At 36.9% G+C, this 16,663-nt stretch overlaps 1 protein-coding gene across 1 annotated transcript in view; it reads left to right on the plus strand.

Annotated features, from left to right (window-relative positions):
- The window catches only part of LOC143685948 (uncharacterized), a 100,708-nt gene extending 85,260 nt beyond the window's left edge, over positions 1-15,448 (plus strand). The window contains exons 5-6 of the transcript XR_013176813.1: positions 12,218-12,430; positions 15,223-15,448. The gene's annotated coding sequence lies outside the window, so the exon portion shown is untranslated. The remainder of the gene's footprint in view (positions 1-12,217; positions 12,431-15,222) is intronic.
- Positions 15,449-16,663: the final 1,215 nt, after the last annotated feature.

Genomic DNA, 16,663 nt, shown 5'->3' on the forward strand with positions numbered 1-16,663 from the left:
CCTGATATTGAAGAAAATGTGAAAAAAAATGAAAATTTGGTGTGGACTGACAGTTTGGGAAAGAGAACAGAATTTACCAAGTTAAGTGCCAAAACTTTTGGGGGGAAAAGGGACAGCAAAGAGTCCATTAAATCTCTGCCAGACAAGACAGAGTTTGCATATCCATCAGTTAGCCACAATTTACAATTAACAAAAATAGCTCAGAGACAATATAGAAACTGTAAGGGCATATTCTGGACATTGGGTAAAGTGTCTGAGGGGACCACATGTTGCCTTTCAAAGAAGAGGGTTCTGTAGCTGATTTCTGTGTGGGGTAAATGTCTGGAAGGGAAGTGCTCTTTCTCTTAACAGAAAGGAGTAGGGCGCAACTACAGGCTCTGAGGGTGCCTCTCTGAAAGCAGAGATTGAGATAGAGTTTAGAGTGCTAGACATTTATTAGGGAACAACATCAGTGAAAGGAATAGGGAATAAACATAATTGAACAGAAGAAAAAATTGAACTATGATGCAGGCTTCTCAAAGACTTGGCCAACACAGTAGGGAGTTTGGGAACTTGTACTGCCCATCTGAGGGGCCCATGTTGGGCAAAAACGGTCAGACCTTTATAACCCTGCTGAGCTCAGTCACCAGGAGCAGGTCAACCCGGGAAAAGCTCAACCTCAGTCAAAATGGCTCTTCTGCACCTTGAGGCTGACCTCGAAGAACCGAGAGCTTAGGGCTATCTTCAGACCACATTCTGTAGCTGGGTAGCAAACCCTTCTTTGAAGGGTGTTTGGATGGAGCATTTCCATGCCTACCATACTTAGTAACATTTCTACATTCACATTTCAAAAGGGACTAGACCCAGATTTTGAACCCAGTCCACCTAGCTCCAAGGTCCATGCTTACCACCATTTCACTACAGCTGCCTAATAGCTATAGGTAATGGAAGCATTGTGCAATTTTAACAAGGTGGTATGAATAGATTTGATTTTAGGTAGATTTTCTGTGTAGTATTAATAAATACCAATATATTGAGATTCTCTGTATTTCTAAGGCTTATTCGCCCCACCTGTGAAAAGGCCTCTGCTATCTGTAAGGTTGCATCTCGGCTTTATTGAGATAACCCCCAGGAGTCTGCAGTTTCTCTGTGGAAGAACCTCCTTCAAGGGAAAAATCCCCACCCCACTCTGTTGCCCTGAGTTTTACATTTCCTTGGGATTCTCTCATTTTGTACTGCTGTTGCCAGAACATTTTCCTTTTCAAGTTATATCTCAGAACTCTGGATTCCATCTTATTATAGAATTACATATTTCCTTAAGATAGGGTTGTAAAAATAATAATTGAGGAGAGAAATGAGAAGGAAGATAAATGTTGATTTCTTCCTAAGAACAGTCTTAAGTGTCTCCCTTTCAAGGATCCCTTGTAAGGAGGAGATTATATTACAGGTAGGAAATAAGAAAAACATTTTAATAAAAACAGTAACACAATCACTAAATTTATTGTTAATCTAAATTCCTACTCTTGCACAAAGTAAATGCACAATAAATACTGTTTGAATGAAAGAATGAATGATTCATTATCATCTCAGTGCATCTTGTCCTTTGGGTTATTTTTCCAGTCATGAAAATTAGATGATGTCAGAGAATCTTAATATTCTCAACTGTAAATCATAATAGCGAGAGTCAGAAACCAAGAAATACTTTCTTAGGTCTCAGACCCACCCTTTAAACTTCCAAGCTTTTAAATTCCTTTAATCTGTGTCTAAATTTCTTAAGGGATATTATGCCTAAGGGGAAAACAGAAGAAACAAGCAGTACAAACAAACTGTGTGGTTGTCTCCCATTGTCCTGTCTTGGGTTACTCCTGGGAGCAATTTGTGAACTGGGTCCTAGCAGGAAAAGGATAGCACACTCAAATTCAGATCATTCAGGTAGAGTCTAATGAAAGGACTATTTAACAGGGTGTAGGGAAAGTATATGGGAACCACTAGGAACAGTGCAGTACCCAGTCTAGTACCAGCTCAACTCCCTTATACTCTTAGGTTGGAAGTGGCTGGGGTGTGTGTGGGGTGTGGTTTCCAGAACCCTCCAAGAGAAAGAGCTTTCTTCTAGTGGCTGGGACCTTATGTCGTGGCACAGTCAGGTAGGGTGCTGGGGTAATAACATCCTCAGCCTCAATTTCCTGCCTCCCTGAATCTGTTGATGGAGCATCCTCTCTGTCAACCCCACCTGGAAGCCAGAGAGCAGGGGAAGCTGTTGGTGAAATCCATCCTGGGCAAAGGGAGTATGGGGAAGGGTTGGGAGTGATCTGCAGAGGCAACAGAAGATTTTCACCAGATTCTTTTAATCCTATCAGCCAAAATACTCTGGGAGCACTTATTCCCTAGAAAAATGTGTGATGGAAAAACATGAACTTTAGAGTAAAACACACCTGAGGTTAATTTCTAATTCTGGCACTCCTTTGCTGGCTGACCTTGGAGAAGCTACATCACCATCTTTGAACTTCAGTTTCTTTGTCTGAAACAGGAAAATATGGTACATTGTTTGATAGTTTTCAATTATTTGCTGCTCCCTTTCCTATAAGAGGATTGTATCTCTCTACTCCCTACAACATAAATTGCAGTGCCTCCTATGGGAGGAGGATATTTCCCTGCCATGTTGATTTCCGGCTTGGCCATGTGACTTGCTTTAGCCAGTGGAATGTGAAGTGGGTGGTATGTCTCAGCAGAAGACTTTAAGTGACAGTGCATATTTTTGGTTGTTCTTTTCCTCTTTTCCTTCTGCTATGAACATTGCACGTCCCAAATGGGGATGTTCCTTTAGTCCAGTCCTAGAAAGAGAAGGCATAGAGAACAGAAACACAGATGGCAGCATGTAACAGGAGTGAGAAAGAAATGTTGTTAGCCACCAAGATTAATACATGAGATAATACACTGACCTGCACAGGAGGCAACAACCTCAAAGGGATATGAGTGTTCAAAATGTGAAAGCATCTGGCATTGTACCTAAACATAGGAGATGCTAATTACATGTTTGTTTCCCACGCCTCTCTTTTCCCAACTCTCCCCTAATTCACTGATGGATCTTGACGTGTGCAGTCTAAAATGGTAATCATTTGCCAAATGTGACTATTAAAGTTGAAATGTAGGGCAGGCCACGGTGGCTCAGCAGGCAAGAATGCTTGCCTGCCGTGCCAGAGGACCTGGGTTTGATTCCCGGTGCCTGTCCATGTGAAAAATAAAAATAAAAAATAAAAAAAAGTGAAGTTGAAATGTAGCTAGTCTGAATTGAAATGTTCATATTGGATTTTGATGATTTAGTATGAAAAAAAGGAAAATTAATACTCTTCTATATAAATTACAGGTTGATATGATAATATTTTGGATATACTGGGTTAATTAAACTAGATAATTGAAATTAATTTCTTTTTACCTTTTTAGTGTGGGTATTAGGAAATTTAAAATTACATATGTGGCTTGCATTTATGACTTATATTATATCTCTATTGGAGAGTACTGATCTAGACGAATTATGGGAAGTTTGCTGAGGGGTAGACACAATTCTATGTTCTATTCTTTATCAGAATTGGAGAAGATAAGACAATATAATTTTAGGGGAGATTCATGAGAAATCTCATGCTAAGGGCTCCATAAAAAGTGCTCAGATAAAAAAACCCAACAGTTCTTTCTCTTAGGATAATTTCAAGCAAGCTTCAGCATAGAAAATATTTGTATCATGTTTAGTCCAATAAAGAAATCTGAAAATCATTTTTTAATACAACGGTCACATCTTTTAGCTTCAATACCTTTTATAAGTAAGAATTACTTAAGTCCTGAACTGAAATCGACATTAAGCCACTTTCACATCCGCCAATAAATAAATAGTTATAGATTATGTAGAAATCAGCATACACGATATGGTCAATGAGAAGTCTAATATAGCATCCCTTCCTTCAAAAAATCTTGCAGTACCATGTGGGATGATGAAAGATAGCATTAAAAAGCCAAATAGAGATAGAAAGATGACAGATGATAGATAGATGATGGCTAGATAAAGAGAGAGATGATGGACAGGTGATAGAGGAAATTACAGAGAGACAGCATTTCATAAAGGAAAAATTAGAGATAATGACTATTCCTCACAGAATTAATTCCACCTGACAAAATGTTTAAGCAAATCCAATGGCCAGACAGGAATAAGAAGACATGAGCCATCGCGTCAGCCCTGAAGGAATGCACAGTGCCGTACGAGGGGAGCTGAATCTGAAAACCACCTACGGCAACAGTTTATGGCTGTTGTGACTACAGGAGGTTGAGGAGCAGGTGGCACAGAGGGTGGGTGGCTAAATCCATGAAGCACTGGGGCTGTAACATCAGGGGAGTCTTTGTAAGGGCAATGATGGAGGATTTGAATTAAAATATGAATCTAACCTCAATTACACTGCTTTAAAAGGTTAATCAAAAAAAAAAGAATAAAAAAAAATTTTAAAGATGGATCAGTGCTTATTATTATTATTTTTTCCCTAATAATTCAGTCCAAAAGCCAAATAGGTGGGACTGAGTAAGGTAGGCATTCGTTCCCGAGTGGGGGAAACTGTGGTAGCTCATTGGGGGATATCAGAGCCCCCCAAGCAAGGTGAGGAGGGTGTCTTTCGGGGTGACAGAACAACTTCATACTGGATGTAAGGAAATCTTAATATCTGCAAATGGGGGCAGCCTAGTGCATGGTTTCAGGACCAAGGCAAGGTAGGGAGATCAGTGACACCGAGTGTTGGTGCTGTATAGCTCAGTAAGACGAGAAGGGCTTCCGAGTACAGCACTGTCTGAAGCATGTCTGGGTGACTAGAGTTGGGGCACAAACAATTTGACCAAATATTGGAACCTGAATAGGATAAGGAGAAGATCTGCACAGGGTAAGGAAAAATCACGGCGATGGAAGATTGGTTATATATAAAATGCTTAATGAAGCAAGTAAATATATTAAAGATAACGGGAGTCAAGTTTCTTACTGTCGAAAAAGGAAATCTCAAACATGGAGAGGAGAAACTTAGAACGAATATTGTGATATAGGACTGAAGTTGGAGATATCGGTGTGAATTCATGATTTTCAATATATATATATATTAGATATAGAAATTAATACAGATGCAAATATATCTAAACATACCTATTGAATAAAGTAGAAATCCATGAGTTACATTGATAGAAATTAACAAATAAGGAAATTGAAAGTATGATGAGGAATGGCATAATGATGCAAAAATAACCTCACAGGTTAATACGTGACATTGTAAATCCATTAAATGCCATTGAATTGTTCATTTTAAAATGGTTAATTTTAAAATAAGTTTTTACAAAAGTTAAGCAGGAAAAAACCTACTGTGGAATGCTCATTAATTATAAAGAAAAAGAGAGTAGCTCCGCAATAGAGGAAACTGGCAAAAATATCTTAAGCAGCCGAAGTAAATATTATCAGAAATGAGACAAATTGAAATATTATGCCACCTATAGGAGGCAATGAGAAGATAGCCTCACTTCTATGATATTTCTGCCAAAGGTGCATAACTTGAATATATTAGGTGATCGGCCTAATTTGAGGGACACTATAAAAATTAGTCTCCTGTACTCTTCAAAAGTGTCAAGTACATGAAAGGCAAGGAAGAACTAAGAAATTGTTCCAGAAGTGAAGGGGGCTGAGGGATATGACAAGTAAATGCAACACATGAGTCCAAATTGAATCTTTTTCCTGTAAAAGATATTATTGGGAAATTGGCCAGATTGCAATGGGTTCTAAGCATTAGTGGCAGTGTTTAATTGCAAATTTTCTGATTTTATGGTAGTATTGTAACCATATAATAGAATATCTTTGTTTTTATGAAATACACATTAAAATTTTAGGGGTAGTTGAGCGTCATGTAAAAAATGCTTCAGGAAAAAAAGTGTTTTTTGTACTTCACTTGCAATTTTCTGTAAGTTGGAGTGTGTTCCACAAATGAAAAGAAAATATTTGTTAGGTAGATGAGAGGAAGATATTCTAAGCAAATTGCACAAACAAAAGAACCAGAAAATGTGACTAACAATATGTTAGCTAAATTTGGTAGAAATAACTATTTTTCTATTCGCAGGCCCTCCATTCTTTATACATCAAATAACTATAGGCAAATCAATTAATAACTATAAAAGTGTTAAAATCATAGAATTTGAAAATCACTGAAGGAATGTTTCAGAAGGGAAAAATGGCTGGTTTCATATATAATTTAAGCAAAAACATTTGAAAGTTAATGAGATATTTCCATTCAAACTTAAACTTTGATAGGTTCAATACACCTGCACATCAGACTATTACATCCTATTCACCATAACTGTCAACATTGCAAGATTTTAGAAAATAACAACCCTACTTGAAGTGTTGGTATAAATCGATTTCATCTAAAAACTATAGCAAATGTGGAAATCCAACAGTGAACATACAGTGAGTTATACTAACTGATGTTTGTGTGAGAATGATGATAAACAGTACAAATAAGAATCTAAGAATATAGTTTAATATAAAAAAATCCTGGAAACTCTAATGGAAATTAATTTTTCCATCTTTTTTTTAAGAAGCAAAACTATTCTATTATCATAAATTAGGTATAAAATTATTCACCCTAACATATGGGGAATTCTAAAGAGTCAAGAAGATTCAGCAAGAAGATGGCTGTCACTTACTATTTGACCTTATTAAATTATCTTTATACATTTTTATGGAAAAAGACAGATAGTAAATATTTTCAGCTTTGGAAACCATAGGGTCTTTGTTGCAACTACTCAACTATGCAATTATAGCCCAAAGGCAACCAGACGGTACATAAATACATGGGTGTGGCTGTGTTCCAATAAAACTGTACTTATAAAAGTGGTGACTGTCTGAGCTTGCACTAATTGATCAAAGGAAAGAGTGATGGCTTTGAAGCAGGCAGATGTGGGTCCCAGTCTCAGCTCCAACACTCCCAGCAGAGGAACTTTGGACAAGTTACTTATCCTCTTTGACCAAATCCCTACCTCATAGCATCAATAAAAAATGCATGTAAAATGACCTGGTACAGATGAGCCACTCAAACAAAGGTAGTTCCCTTCCTTCCTACATATTATCAACAAAATATGGAAACTGAATAAGTAAATTGACTCAAATATTTTGAGCTGCTTTCAAAGTGGGTCAAAAGATCCTCCAAGGAAAATTTGGAGACTATATTGTTGAAATAAATTCCATGGAGAAAGATACCACATAAAAGTGCCAGAGTTTTAATTTTTAAAATGAGAAAAATCTAATATCTTCAGCATAGTTTAGTGGATTTAAAACAATGAGCTGCATTATTATTGCTGGCAGGGGACTGTCTAATTGGGAGTCCATCATCTACAATAGAAAACACAGCTGGAACCCAATCAGCAACCAGTGAACTAGAAAAGTGCATGCAAGAGGAAAGGGGAGGGATAAGATGATGTGTAGTTAGGGGGAGAGATGCAAAAAAAAAATGAAAAGGATCTCTCAGCATTGTATTTCAGAAATGTACCTTTTAAGAGTTTCCCAAAGGTGTGCTCTCATTTACCCTAAAGTCTCCACCTCCATGCCTGCTCACCCAATACTATAAGTAAGGTTTTAGCAAAATCAAAGTAAAATTTCATAAGAAAAAAATATATACATATACACATATATACACACACACGTATATATAGATGCTGGCCAGCGCCTTTCTCTTCAAATTAAGCATTACATTCCCCAGAAGAATCTTCCCATCCCTCAAAGCTGGAAAAAGCCCCTCCTACATGCTCTCCAGTACCCTGGTTTATCCACTTATCCATGCAGCAGAAAAGTGCTGCCCTTTTGTTTCTAATCCATTTGTCTGCAAGCTCCTGAGGAGAGAACTTTGCGTGTCATTAGAGTTTATGGTCACAGTGTCTAGTTTAGTGTAAGGCTCCCAAAGAGGATTTGGCAAATATTTGTTCAATGAAGACTGACTGGATGAATTTAGACTATAGTAGTATTCCATTTGTGTCTTGCAAAATGTTTCTAACCTGTTCATTCCTTAGTAATAAGCAATTGGCCATGCTTGCAAACTTAATCTCTTTGAATTCTCATCTTTTTGATCTGTGAAATAATTACCTCACTTTGTTGTTAAGGTCTAAGTTGTATTGCATGTGTGAAGAACCTATCATAGAGACTGGCACTTTGTGTTATTTCAATGCGTACTCATTCTTTCCCCAGTTTTGTGTCAATATGCTACTAACCTCATATATTTTTTAATGAAACATTTGCCTGCATTTACTTTTGCTTTTGCAACCTTCTTCCTACATCATTTGCAACAGTATGGGAGGAGGATTTTGAAACAAGCTAACTTTAAATAATAATGTACCATTATTTTTTGTTTGTTTGCATTGAAGTAGGAAGATCTATTTCCTTCCATGCCTTCCAGACTAGAGCAGAATTAACTTTGCTTCATCTAAAATTAGACTCTAGAATAATTTGTCTTCCAAAGGTATTGCTTTTCTAATCAGCAGATCCAAAACCTTATTACTCTTAGCTCATGCCAGAGTCATATGTACACCAAGTATAGCGTTTACATTTTAACAGTGCAAATCCTTGCAACTACTTACATTTGGGTTTTCAATAGGCAGTATAGACAAGAGCACAATTTAGGCACCAGACTTTTGGTGTTCAAATCCCTTACTACCATGCTTAGTCTTCTTACTTGTAAAGTGAAAAAAATAATAGTACTGTGATCATAGGGTTGTAGGAAGAATTAAATATATATATATATATTTACAACTTACAAAATGCCAAATGCCACTGTGTTTGTGTTAGCTGTTATTATTTTATCCATATGGATCACTATGAAAAAATATTGGATATTTCTAAAATATGGGTTTATAATGATAACACACTGGTAGAGCACTTTGCCTTAATATTGCAAACTTTAACCAGGGAGATTTCATTTAATCTTCACCACTCCATGATTGGGTATTATTATCCCCATGTTATGTATGGAGAAACTGGGCTGAGAGCAGTTGAATTACTTTCTAAGTTCACGCAATAATTAAAAGACAGAAAGAGGCTAAAGAACTCAAATCAGCTGACTCCAAATGTGGTATTTGTCCACTTCGACAACAGCTAATACATGACACAGGTATTCATACAGAGGTAGACAAAGGTGGGAAGTTAACCTAACTTACGATCTGCCTGCAGTAATATAATTCATGACCAGACTGGTATTAACTGGTTATTCTCTTATGCATCTAGCAAGCTGGATTCTGTCTGCAGTATTACAAACCCTACTCAGCTCAACACTTCATTTGACAGAGTTCATCGTCTCAGCACCTGTATGTCATTGGGGGCTAGGGGGGTGCAGTGGGGTTGGGGAAGCAATGTGCCCAAGTTAAATTTGAGCCCATCTTCTGACTTGTACATTAATGCTTGGCCTTCACTCGCTGTTTTTATTATACTACGTGACTTCTGTGAAAATATGTAAATGCTGAGAAAGGAAGACTATTCTCAAAAAGCATTGCAGACGTTTGTGAATAGTGTGCTGGTGTACAGATTTCATATGGACTTTGGGATCCTCTATCAATGTACATGGCTCCATCTTCTACGGCTTTCCTTTTATTTCTTACAAATTGAATAGCATACGTGGCCTTCTTTGGTAGCCATTAGTAATTTGCCGTGAAATAAGGATGTGTTAATGGTGATATATTTCAATAATGTACATCCGCATTTTTTGTTTGTTTTTTTTTTTCTTCCTTTAAAATGTGTTAAATGTTGGTGAAACATTCAGGTCAATTATAAAATAGCAATAATTTGTATTTCAGTTATCAATTAAAACTAAGCCAGCATCATCAGGCAGACTGATAACATCAGTGCAGGGCTATTTAAGCCACATTATATGGCAATGGACTGTGTTAATTGACAAACATAGATATATTCTATATTAGGAATGTGAGGAACCTAATACAAGCCCCTGCGAGATATTTTGATTCAGGCTTCAAATAGCCCTTTCTGAATTAACCCACAGGGTATGAAAGAACCATAACCAGTTTTGGCCCCAAGGATCTCTTCCACACTATCATAGCTTTTTATTATTAATGCCCTTCAATTCTATTTTTCAATTTCAAACTTTCTTTTCTTATACTTTCAGTCAATGTTATCCTTGTGCAATATCACCCACTGTGGTAGCTCCAACTATACCTCCATGTGAGTGACTCCCAAATCTTTATCTTCAGCCTTGTCTTTTCTTCCATAATCCCAGCTGAATTGATAAATGTGCACTTAACCTCTCTCCACCCAAGTATCCCACAAGCACCTTGGTGTTAAAAGCAGAATTACTTTCTCTTAACCCACCTAAGTCTGCTTTTCTTATCCATTTTCTTCTCCAAATACATTTCAGAGCCATCTTTAGTTCTTTCTTCCATCCTAAACCCCATATCAACTAGAAACTGTCAAGTCCATCCCTTAAATGCCATTCAAACTCTTTGTTTCTCCCTATCTCCATGGCTAATGCCTTTGCTCAAACTTCCATCTTTTTTTCCTGGACTGATCCAGTAACTGTGTCATTTATCTTCCTTCATCCTGTCACTTCCTTTTCCAAATCATTCTTCACACATTCTTCAGTCTTTCTGAAACACAAATCTGATAATGTCATTTCTCCCTTCCTAAATTGCCTTTCTCCCCTTTCTTTCTGGTGAATACCTTCTCTCTCATCTTTCCAGACCCATGTCAACTGTTACATTTTCTGTGCATTCTTTCTTGATTTGTCTTTCTTATCTGAATTCCAACTGCTCTTTTAAAAATATCTGTTACAGCACCTGACACTTTCTTTGTATACTGAAGTGAACAGGTTAAGACTGAATAATGCAGACGCTGAGAAATGCACCGACTTGGCATTATTTGGAGATTATCTTTCCAGGATCCAAGGTTCAGACCATAACTTTGTGGACTCTTGCTGGGTACTGAAATTCCTGCTGCTAATTAGCCATGGAAAGCAAGCTCAGGAGAAGAGGATTGGTGCGTATAAAGGGATAAGATCTTCTTTGCAACCCTATACTAAAAGTTGCAAGCACCTACCCTGAATCATACTAAGTATGTGTGTGTGTATGTGTATGTGCACAAAACCACAAATCTAGACTACTGTCTCATAATTGCTTAAGCCTTTTTTTTCCTTGCTGAACTAGAACTCTCAATATCTACTTTCCCAGACTTGCTCAAACTTAGGTCACTTCTGAGGATTATAAACTAATCTCTGCCTCACTCCCATCTCACATTCCTTATTCTTATCTCAGTTTTTTCTCATGACTAACCTAAGTGGCTGTATCATATAAAACTGCTGTAAGTACTAGAAGAGAGAGTTAATCTCACTTTCATTCTAATCTTTGGCTAGCAGTGAATAAGGGTTTTGTTGTACCATTTTTTAAGTCTTTATTTAAGAACCCCCTTTGACCTCTGCTTAATTTAGTGTTTGGTTCATAACGGGCATGTGCTAAGTGCAAATTTGTTGAATGAATGACTATATTATACTTTTAAATGTTAACCTTCGGTCAAGAAATGGAAGTATACGTAAAATAAGTCTTGGATATGGGTTCAGAAAAGATTTTCTCACCTTTTCAGGCCAGGGCTCAGTATGGCCAGGAAAATGGGTTAAAGAGAATCTTAGAGCGGATCAAGTATGGAGGTTAAGTCTTACAGGAACATACCAGGAAGACATAACAGCCATACCAGAAAGATATTCTAGGATGATTCTGGATTTGTGTATTAGTTATTTTATATACACTGCCCTTTCAATATCCCTGAATATTCATTCAGTTAAATGTTGTTAAGGGTTATTGTCTGGTCTTATGTGGAAAATTAGAGAAGTGTTTGCCAGTCTGTGGGCAAAGTGATGCAGAGGAGAACAGTTTACCCTTCTTAGAGTAGTAAACCCATTTTCTGCAGTGGAGAGGAGTGGAGGAGGCACTGGTAGAGGACACTGCATCCAAAGGAGGGAAGAAAAGAAAAGAAAGACAGTGTATCATCATAATTTGAATCTTTAAAGGGGTTATGATCTCATTTTGTAGTCATAGGCAAGTCAGGCCTAAGATATTGGGGTTCATGCATTCCCTCTTCTGATCCTTCCATTCTACTGTCAGGTTCATCAAAACCAAGGATCGTGCCAATTTTAGCCTGGTGCTCCTGGTGGTACACATATTTTTTTTTTCTTTTTTTTACCTGCAGAGTGATTTTCATAGTGGCATTCTTCACTGCTGCCAAGGGTAGAAACAATCCAAGTGTCCATCGACGGATGCGTGGATAAACAAAATGTGGTAAACACGCGATGGACTATTCATTGGTTGGAAAAACAAATGAGGTTCTGGCACATGTTACAACATGGATGGAACCAAGAAGACATCATGTCAGATATAATAAGCCAGACGCAAAAAAGGACAGGTATTATATGGTCTCACTGATATGAAATAATTAGAAGAAATAAATTCAGAGTCAGAAACTAGAATACAGGCTTAACAGGGGTTGTGGTGGAGGTAGGGGATGGATCAATAATGTTTAATTGGTATAATGTTTCTCTTTGGGATGGTAGAAGAGTTTTGGTAATGGATGGTACTGATAGTAGCACAACAGTGTGAATGCAATTAATACCAGCATATTTGAAAGCAGTTAAAATGTGAAGTTTTAGGTTATAGATACATTTATGTTATTAGAAAAAGACAAAAAAAAATACCTATAGAACTGTACCACCCAGTAAACCTTAACAAACCATGATCATAGTTAATAGTACAATTATAATAACATTCTTTCATGAATCATAACAAAGGAGTATGCAAATTCTTGATATAATGTCCTCGGTGTGTGGTGAATGTTTGTTGAATCAATGGAGAAAAATAGATCAGGAAAGAGTTTTACAGATAATTTGATCTTTTAATTCAATTTGATGTTCACTTATATTCATAAAATCTGCAAGGCATTTTTGCCAAGAGTTGGGATGTGCAAACAGAAAGAAGTTTTCACAAAACCTTCCAGCTACTCATAGCTTAGTGAATGAGACATCTATGCAACTAATGTTATCATGTGACACACGATGAGAGAAACCTCCTTAGTGAATATACAAACCCAGCACTGCTCATTCTGAGTGCAGGAGGAGGCTTTTCAGAGAAACTGTGTCAGTTGGATCTGAGCATCAAATAGTATCTTTACCTCTGGAGAAGAACTAGATAGAAAAAACTAGAGTATCTCACCGGGGTAAGAATAACCAAAATGGGTTAGTACTTGCCCCTAATCATTTATTCACCTATTCATTAAGTCAACTATATATTCAACAAATGTTTACTAAATAGTTGGTATATGAGATGTTCATGAAACAGAGATAAATATAATAATGATTGGAGATGTTTTGAAAGGTACCCATATTCTAAAAATGGAGATGGGGAGCAGTAGATGGAGGCATTTGTAAGTTTTAGCTTCTTAGGCAAGACATGCATACATGCATGGGGCTTCTGTGCATCAAGTCTCCTTTATCAGGGAACAGAAGAAGGCTGCCTATCTTGAGGTGGTTGAGAGAAGGTGTTGTTAGGCTCTACTAGTGGCAGCCAGGGCCATGGATTGAATCCCAGAAGGCCAGAGCTAGGTATGGGGGTCCTAAAAGTTATAGGAGAGCTTTGAGGGATGATTCTGAGGAATGATTACTCTTCAGTGTAGAGAATCTAACCAGGAAATCCAGGTGAATGATAAATCAAAGGGCAGCACTAAGCATGGGTCTTGGAATTGAGAATCAGACTTGGAAGTAAAGAGGGGACAGTTCTGTATGATTGTAGAATGTGGAGCTGATTTCCATATTTTGCCATCAAGAGGTGATGCATTAGTTTTTGGTGGGTCTCAAATCTTGATGGGTATTAGAATTACCTGGATTAGAACAAATGTCACTCTATAAGCCATGCTTGACACCCCACTATTATCTCTAGCCAGATATTCACTCTTCTGTTTGTGATTTTTCAGTTCCTTAGTTGAATTTAACATTGAATGTGATCTAAACTTAGGCTCTGAGCTAATAATGCTTTATGCAAGGTGAGAAAGGTCCAGATCTCACCTTTAAGAAAATCAGTCTGTGAGGGATGAGCTGCATATACACAGAAAGGATAATGTAATGAGATGCATATACAAGATGCTATGGGGGAAAGGGCATTAGGTAAGAAAAAATGCATAGCTAAGACTTGCAGGCAGTGAGTTATGAGCTGGGTTTGCAAACTGACTATGGTTTAATGAGGCAAATCACAACCTCTCCCCCAAAATCATTAGGGCCTATATTAGAGGCTGGAAGCAAAGGGGAACAGAATAAAGGAGTAGACTAAGTTGGTGAAAAGGCAAAGTGACCATCAGTAGTCTGTGAGAAAGATTCAGTCTGATTCCAAGCCGTCCATTAGAATTCCAAGGGAAGATCCTTTCCAATGAAATAACAGGGGCATAAACACAGTTATAAATTCTAGAATGAAGAAAGTTAGGTTTGTACAATCAAAGCCATGATAATTTTATGAATTTCGTCCAAATAAGAGTAAAACTTAATCTCCAGAAAGTGAATCTTGGAGTAAATACATGGGGAAAATAACCTCATCTAATAATTAATTACACAGCATGGATTCCCTCCAAATAACCAATGTCCTGTGACAATAGAGAAACCCTAGGTGTCCAAATGAATAGAACCAAGAGATACTTGCTTCCCCTGGAAATATAGGGTGGAAGATGGGTCACTGCCTCATTACAGAGGCATTGGCACTGCTGGTTTAAGTAGTAAGGACCCTAAATGTTAGTCCAATGGCATTTTATCTTATAATTATCATATTATATAAATTTTATTTATGCATCTATCTCTCCTACTAGACCAGTTTGCATTCATTACTGTATATTATTAAATAACCTGGAATTTTTTGTTTTGTTTTCTTTATGAAATAAATAGATATTCTAGGACTCTACTCACAGAATTTCTGATTTAATTGGTTCTAAGGTGAACTTTGGTCTCCGGTATTTTTAAAACTTTTCCGGGTAACTCTAATGTGCCTTCAGAGTTGCAATTTCCCCACCACATTTAAAGTATTATTAATTAATAAACAGGCTGCAATGGCCTTTTTTGGGTTGGAAGAAAAATACTAAAGGAAAAATTCAAATTATTGTTTGTTAAGGATTATTTGAGAATGAAAATAAACTTATTCTAAAATGTTCCTGCAATACGATAGGAGCCTTCTGAGTCAAGACATGTGAGAACAATCATTACCTCTGTTCTTCCACAAATCCAAAAGAAATAATGGAAGTTATCAATCCATAGCTGTACAAGGAAACGGAGGAGATAAAACTAGATGTGATGAAGAAACTGAGACCAGATGCATGCATGACATATCACTGACAAAGGAGTAAGCCTCCCCCATAAAATCCCAGAATGACGAAAGATAAGAAGCAGCAGTAAAAAGGAGCAAGAATCAGCAGTGAGGAACTTAATTAATGGGCAACAAAACACATACTCTGTCTCTGCCTCGCAAGCATAGGGCAATATGGGAAGCTGGGGCGGGGGGAATGGGGTAATAAAAAAGTGCTGAGAAAGTGAAAGGAATGCTTTTTTTAATATAAAGAGAATGTATAAAATATACATAGAATGTTTAATAATTGTAAGTGAATAGACACAACTATCACCCCAGTTAAGGACAGAACGCAGTCATTGCCTTAGAATTCCCTTCCTGGACAACAATCCTTTTTTATTCTCCCTAGAAGTTACCATTTAAATAGTGTTCTACAAAATAAGTATTTGTAGAAATAGGTAATGACCTATGATTGCAGCCATGAACAATACTTTTTCTGGTTTTGCCTCTTTTTGGACTTGATACACATGAAATTACATTGTGAGTATTCTTCTGTGACGTGACTCTTTCACCCAATAATATATTTATAAGTCTCAGCCTTATTGATAAGTGTGCATATTTAGCTGTGTTTAATTATTTTTCACTGCTGTGTAATAATCCATAAATACATCATCACTTTTTTAGCGAATTTTTGTTGACGAACATTTGAATTACTACCATTTCTTAAAATTGTTTTATGAACAGTGCTGCTATAAATATTTTTTGTAATAATGCCTGATTCATTTGTGCAAAATTTTTCCTATGCTAAACACCTACTAATATATTCACATGTACAGATTTCCTGGGTCATGTCAAACGACTTTTAAATTGCTTGTAGCAATTATACTCCTGCCAGCAGTATATGAGAAATCCTGTTTGGCTTTGCATCCTGGCCATTGCTTGGATTATCAAAGTTTTACATTTTAGTCTTGTGTGTATGTAAAATGATCTCATATCAGTTTTAATTTGAATTTATCTGATTACAATTAAGGCCAAGCATCTTATTTAGTTATTAGTTATATGGAATTCCTTATAAAATTCCTGTCCAAACTTTTACCAGTTTTTCTATTAAGCTGCTTGTCTCTTCCTTATGGAATTATAGGATTTCATTAAATAATTTAATGCTAAAAATATTTATTGGGCACTTTCTATGTGCCTTTCCCTGTTCTAAAATGTACACAAAATAATTATTCCCTCCTCCTAGACACCTTGCATTCTAGTGTTGATAGTAGTGAAAGAGGAGAAATAGGCGGTAATAAAATAATAAACTATATTGCATGTTGCA

The sequence above is a fragment of the Tamandua tetradactyla genome, chromosome 6 (assembly GCF_023851605.1).
Source record: "Tamandua tetradactyla isolate mTamTet1 chromosome 6, mTamTet1.pri, whole genome shotgun sequence".
Lineage (NCBI taxonomy): Eukaryota > Metazoa > Chordata > Mammalia > Pilosa > Myrmecophagidae > Tamandua > Tamandua tetradactyla.